The sequence below is a fragment of the Mastomys coucha genome, unplaced genomic scaffold (genome assembly GCF_008632895.1).
Source record: "Mastomys coucha isolate ucsf_1 unplaced genomic scaffold, UCSF_Mcou_1 pScaffold1, whole genome shotgun sequence".
In the NCBI taxonomy this organism is placed as follows: domain Eukaryota; kingdom Metazoa; phylum Chordata; class Mammalia; order Rodentia; family Muridae; genus Mastomys; species Mastomys coucha.
The window spans coordinates 74,437,906-74,444,922 of record NW_022196891.1 but is presented as its reverse complement, the minus strand read 5'-3'; the positions used below and the strand labels follow the sequence as shown (position 1 = coordinate 74,444,922).

The window sequence follows — 7,017 nt, the reverse complement described above, 5'->3', positions numbered from 1 at the left end:
CGCCCCCACACTCAGCCCGAAGCTGCCTCTCCAGACTGGAGGAGCACCCCTAGAAACAGCCCCTCCCCAGACCCGGCAGAAAAGCTGTGAAGCTTTTGTCTGTGTCTCAGAAACAGGATGATTAATGTGAAAATGGCAATGCTTTAAAAAAATCCCTGAGAACCAGGACATTATCTAACTACGCTTCTCCGAAATGCTCTCCACAAACCTCAAAGAATTCCCCACCAAACACACACCACCGGAGCGGCAGAGGACCAGGACAGTGCAGTAGAATGGAATGCAGACACACAACAAAGGCAGTGTTTAGAATAGTAAAGAGTTCCTACAGTAATGGCCTAAAGTCAAAACAATGCCTTGTACCAGGGAGCAGACTCCGCCCTGAGATTAGTCTTCCTGCAAGGTAACTTATAAAACCTTCAGAACGAAGAGGAAAGGCAAGACGCGGAGCGCAGCAAGCACGTGGTACACTGCCGTCATCACTCTAAGGGTGACACATCTTGCCAACTTCCCTTTGAGAAAGCAGAATCTTGGCAGCAGCGGATTTTGGTTAATTCGAGGGGAGAATTACCAGGTGAAGTCATTAATCTTCCTTCAGGTCTAGGCTAGCCCAAAAGAGTCCTTCTGGGTAGCAATGGTTCCTACTCGAACTAAAGTTTCCACCCAGCTCATGTCTCAGGCATGCAAGCCAGATCTGAGAGCTTCCTCATATTTCTTCTGTCCTGGCCATTCTCAGTGGGAAGAAGAATTTCCACAAGCTGAAAAGGCTGCCCTGGTTTCCTCCCCCACTTTGCCCATTCCTTCCGCAACGTGGGCCAAGTTCAACACATGCTGTTAATCCCACAGGTCACCAGGCCCTGATAAGCAGAAATAACAGCATGTCATCTACTCTCTACTGCATGTGGCTTTGTGCCAATGGTCCCTGGGATGGAATGACCCACCCCTCCTTTCTTCTTCTCAATGGAGTCCTGACCAGCCTCTTCCTCCATTAAACCAGGCGACTCATGGGAAATCAAGGGGGGAGGGGAAGGAGGAAAAAAGGGAAGGGGGAGAGAGAGGAAGAGCGGGAGGGAGAGGTATTGCCGTCTCTCTAAGAATCACACTGTTGGGGATTGGCTTAGGAACACAGGCCTGTCCTAGCCACTGTTCCTGGTTTGGGGTCTGTACTGGATCTAAGTTGGCCAAATCAGCTCAGCGAGGCTTTCCCTCTCTGTTCTCTATCCATGTAGCCAAAGAAGTATGCTGTGCCTGCTGCTGTGGGGGGCCATCTTAGAACCACAAGCTGACATGTGCAGATAGGTGGGGTGAGGAGTCCTGGAGAAGAGAAACTAGAACTTTAATTGTATTATCCTAGGAGGCAGCTTGACTCAGGGCTTTCTGGTGTGTGCAGTTACAGATGCAATTATTTCGTAAAGCCATTTTCGATTGAATGTTGCTACTCACAGCCAAAAGCATCCTGATATAATTTATCTTTATTCTCTTTCTCTCTTTACCCTTCCCCTCCTTCTCTCTTCATTTCCCCCAATTCCTTCCTTCCTTCCTTCCTTCCTTCCTTCCTTCCTATCTACCTCTGCGTTTTATTCCAGCCATGTGATGTGACCTTAGGAAAACTCTTTAACCCTCACTAGCCTTTGGCACCTACATGTTTAAAGGAGGAGCTAGACTAGAATAATCTGTAAGATCCTTTCAAATTTCACCTACAGAGCACATCTACTGAAAAGACCATTGTCTCACTGAGGAAGCATGCCACCAAAATGAGCTCTTGAACTCATCAGGCCCTCAGGCCGAAAGCAGAGAGTTGGCAAGGCAGTGAAAAGATGCCTGGAGAGGCCAGTGGAGGGACCTCCCGCTAAGAGCAGCCTTCAAATCAATGGAGCCCAGGAAGTCAGTGAGGTGAGGGCTGTGGCCCCTTGAGAATGAACAGGGGGAACATAAACTGACCACAAAATTGTATGTTCCTTTTTACACTTGGCCAAATATACCGTAGATTACCCATCACTCTCTGAGTGCCTGCTAGATCTGTCGACCTGGAGAAGACAGGGAGAAGGAGCTCCGACAGCCTGCGAGAAAGGATAGTGGAAAGCGCTAGAACAACCAGAGGGACGGAATGCTGCTGTATAGTTCAGCCGCTCTGGCTGTCCGTCTTAGAGGTATGTTTATCGGTGCCCATCACGAGAGCATCTTCATAAGTCTACAATGTACTTTGGCCACACTGCCCTGCTCCCCAGTCCATCATGTTTCCCCTTCCATAGTCATGCAGATGTTTCGCTTATCTGAGTCTCCAGTCACTGTGTGCGGTAGTCACCAAACCTTGGTTCAATTCAGAGAAGTTTGGCTCCAGGATATCGGAGACCTTCCTGTTTGCAAGGCTGGGAGTGTAGCTCAGTGGTAGGGGACGTGCATAGCACAGCCAAGGGCCTGGGTTCGATCTCCAGTAGAATAATGGGGGGTGGGGGTGGGGAAAGGAACTGTTTGTAGAAGCGTTGTTTCTCTAAACATCTACTGCTACCAAGAAGATGAAGATGCAGTTTAAGTATTTATTATTATTATTATATTACTATTACTACTATTATTATCATTATTAATGTGTATGTGTATGTGTGTACGTATGTAGGTCAGTAGACAGCTAGCAGGAGTTAGCGCCTTCTACTATGTGAGCATCAAACTTATGTTGATGCAGTGGTGTCTTTACCTACTAAGTCGCCTTGCCAGTCCCAGACTGACTGATTGATTGATTGATTGATTGATTGGCTGAGCTCCACTGTGTTGCCAGGATAGTCTCAAATTCCTGGTGTGAAAATCCCCTTCCCTTAGCCTCGGGAGATGCTGGGACTATAGGCATGCACGTGGCTAGAGCACTTGGACATAGGCAATGGAGTGGCTGTCAACTCGTGCATGAGAACAGAGGGTGCTTGGTCTTGAGAACCTAGGGACGAGCATGACCTTCTCTGCCTTGAGAAGGTCATGAGAGCGTGGGAGCAGCGCTGCTGAGAGCCACCTTAGGAGAGGAAACAGCACTTCTTAACGCTGACCCTATGGAGCCCAGTGTCATGGAGCAAGACCCTGCCATAAAAACCAAATCAACATTGAATTGATAAATTCAGTAAAAAAAAAAAAAAAAGCTTCTGAAAGAAGATGCTTCATAGACACAGGGATTGGAAAACCAAACAAACATAAGGACAGATGGGAAACGTGCCTGGAAATGACAGGACGGCGTCGGGGGGCAGCAGCAAAATTAGTGTACTAGTAGCTGTCTACTCCGGGTGGCCATGGGATTGTGTAGAGAAATTTAAAAATGTCGACCGTGATGCTTTCAACCCACCCCAATCAAGTTTATATTCAGCTGTTCTGTAATGGAGCTTAAATTTTAAAGCTGTGGGAGGGGAAAGAATGGTCTACACCAGCCCGTCCTGCTGGAATTCCCTGAAGGCCCACGCCCACGCCCACGTTAAAGGTCTGGTTCTCTGCTTGCGGTATTTTGCAGGTCTTCTGCTCATGGGGTGTGCCCTTGAAAGACAGAATGGTTCAGAGGTTAAGAGCACCTGCTGCTCTTGTGGAGGACCTGAGTTGAGTTCTTAGCACCCGCACCAGGCAGCTAGCTCACTGCTACCTGTAACTCTAGCCCTAAGGGAGCTGACATCCTCTTCTGGATCTGGGAACAGCCATGTGCACACGCAAATACACAAACAAGCACACATATACATAAGTTTAAAAAAAAACATATTTTATTTCCCTAATTTGTTAAAAGTGGAATCATGAGTTTTAAGGACAGTGACTAAACTCATGTCTACATGCTTGTGTGCTCTAGAAAGCAGTCAACATAAAAAAATAAAAAATAAAAAAATGAAGGACACTCAGAGATGTTGGGAACTTTCTCCAAGATTACACGGTGAGCAGGACTGTGGTGGCTTGAAGTCACGAGAAAGGTTCTTGATTCTTGAGTTTGCATTTTCTCTCTTTCTTTCTTTCTTTCTTCCTTTCTTTCTTTCTTTTTTTGGTTTTTCTGAGACAGGGTTTCTCTGTGTAGCCCCGGCTGTCCTGGAACTCACTCTGTAGACCAAGCTGGCCTCGAACTCAGAAATCCTCCTGCCTCTACCTCCCAAGTGCTGGCATTAAAGGCCTGCACCACCACCGCCCAGCAAGTTTGCATTTTCTAACTGGTTAACACAACAGGATACGGTAGTGCATGCATTTACTGTCATTGTTTGAAACTGGGTCTCTCTGCGTAGCCCAGGTTTTCTTTGAACTCACAACCCTCTTGCTTCGGCCTTCGTAGTTCAGGGATTGCCGGTGTACACCATAACACCTGACAAGTATGTTGGTTCAAACTCAGTTCTTTGAGTACGTGCCTATGAAACCTCGCAGAGGTGCAAGCACAGTGCTGTGCACTCAGTCTGTGCATCTGCTGAAATGCTTTCATCCATGTACATGCTTTTCCTCGGGACATTATAAAAGCCTGTGATGGGCATACAGCTCACTCGCACCACTGTACAGAAGCCAGAAATCAGAGCCGGCAGGGTGTAGAAACTGAAGGTGGCTCTTTGAAACATAAATTTTGCAAGAAAAACCGAGGGGTACGGAAAGGTGATTAAAGACCCCACTCCCCAATAGCCTAGAAGAGCTGCCAATGAGCCCCAAATGTATGAGTCCCACTGCAAGCCTCCAGCCATGAGCGTGCAGTCTGCACAGAACCTCATTCGCATCAGTAGTTCATCACGCACCATGGGCCAGGCACGGGGCCAAGGAGTCACATGCGCATTTTTCATTTAAGTTAATAATCTCTGTAAACCTGCGTAGGAGACTTTTCTTCCCCTTACGCACAAGCCCTTCCCCACCTTTAACCCTTTATTTTCTCCCCTTCTCTCCTAGAGAACTCTTCCTTTAAACCTCAACACAGACATTGCCTCTTCAGAAAGAGACATGCAGAGAATCACTTATTTCAGGGCTCTCGAGTATCTTGAAGACTGTACAAGACCTTCATATTTAAAAAAAAAAGATTTTATTTTATGTAGGTTATATTTACTATATACATTATATAGTATAATATATAAAATTATATAAATATATAGTATATATTTACTTACATTTCCATATAAGGAATGTAAAACAAATTAATTTGTCACTCCATTTAAAAGAACAATAAATATTCTTTGTAATGTAACATAAGCTGTATATTCTTATGATAAGAAGACTGTATTTGTCTAGAAGATTCCTTAAGTGGCAGTGGTTTGTCACTTTGCAGTTCTCTTCAATGTTCATAGCACCTTCACCACGCAGCCTGCTGGGATGCATCATGTTAGTTGAAGTAACTGAGGAAAATCTGGCGTTGTAGAGTTATGTAGTTAGAAAAGTAAGTGATATATTCGCCCTTTAAGATGGCTACATATTCTTCTTTGATATAGAAGTTGCTGATGGCAGTGTGAAGTCTGGAATCAATCATGTCCATGACTTTTTCTACTTATGACACTGAACTACACTGCCAGGCCCACACTTGGGGTGGCCCTTTCGCTCGTTCCGGACTTTGTAACGTGATGCACTGGTTATGGTTGTTTAGAAAACAGTGCTTCGCTGAGCTCTCAAATGTTGGCACATCTCATCACACCCAGTCAAAATCCAATGCACCAATCTCCATGCTGACCCTATCAGAAGAAGCACTGGAACTCTCCAGGTTCAGAGTGACAGATCAATGTTTTCCTAAGGTTTAATTTTTACTTGGAAACTTGATCTTGATTATTGGTAATATTGATCTTGATCTTGAATATTGTCAGTTATTTTCCCTCAGCATGGCAGGCTTGGTACTGTGTTTTGTTTTGAGGAAAAATTATCCAAGTCTTTCTAACAGTAATTTCTCCATCAATCATCTTTTAAAACTACAAAAGTATAGTTATGTGAAGGAAACAAATGAATAAACAAACAAACAGACAAACAAACAGCTGATTTCTCTAGTAACTCAAACCATTCCCAGGTGCATTCACTGAAGATAAACTGATGTTCTGGCTTGCAACACAAGTGCTCTAGCACCCTGTCTGCTAAAATATAGATCTGGCATGTGGTCGAGAGTTGTTTCACAGTCTTGAAAGCTATTGGGCATCAGGAGGGCCTTTATGGAGGGGCTAGATAGAGCTTTAGGAGACTGTACTAGGACCTAAGTCCTTATATGTGTACCCTGAAAGGGGATACTGGGATACAGTCCCTTTCACTTCCTATCTTTTTCATAGCCTCACTACGAAGTGAGCAGCTCTGTGTACCACCTACTCCCAATGGTACAGTACCACACCATGAGTCCAGAAGCATCACATGCTGACATCTCTGAAACTGGAAGCCCAAATTAATCTCTTTGTAAGTGGACTATTTCCAGTATTCGCTACAATATCAACACACTTCTGATTTTTATACGAATTATTGTTAATTGTGTGGCAACGATGGCAAAAATAGAGCAAATTATAATAGCATTCTGTAATAAAAGCTACGAGGACACTTTTTCTCAATCTAAAATGTATCTTAGTATACTGTCCCCAGCCTTCTTCCTGTGATCATAGGAGAGGAGGTAAAGTATTGGAGACAGAACGCACGGGCTGGGATAGCTCAGCAGTTGATCTGCTAACCGACATGGATACTAAGTCACTGGCGGGTAGTAGCATAAGAGCCCAGGCGAGCTTGAGAACTCTTGCCTCTTTCTGTTGTTCCACTCTGTGGACCTGGTAACTTCTAGCGTGACACTTCCATTATATAGAATTCCCTTTGTCCCTCACTTATTTATGTCCACACTTGAATGTAATTTCCTCTTGAATCCTAAATCTCCAGTGTCCGGATTTGTAACTGCCACATTACAGGTGTTCAACTCTTTTCTCTTTGAAGGTTGTGGTTTTTGAAACAGGATCTTGTTGTGTAGCCCGGGCTAGCCTCAAACTCACTGGGATTCCTTTGCTTCTGCCTTCTGACTGTTGGAACTACAGGCAGGTAGTGTCACGCCCGACTGATTGATCATTTTTGGTTGATCAATAAATTCCCGCACACCCC

General features: G+C 44.9%; 1 long non-coding RNA gene across 1 annotated transcript; it reads left to right on the top strand.

Annotated features, from left to right (window-relative positions):
* Positions 1 to 1,736: 1,736 nt before the first annotated feature.
* On the top strand, positions 1,737 to 3,671 carry LOC116104060. The gene is made up of 3 exons (XR_004123694.1): positions 1,737 to 1,890; positions 1,985 to 2,147; positions 3,482 to 3,671. It is a non-coding gene; the product is annotated as an uncharacterized LOC116104060 (long non-coding RNA).
* Positions 3,672 to 7,017: the final 3,346 nt, after the last annotated feature.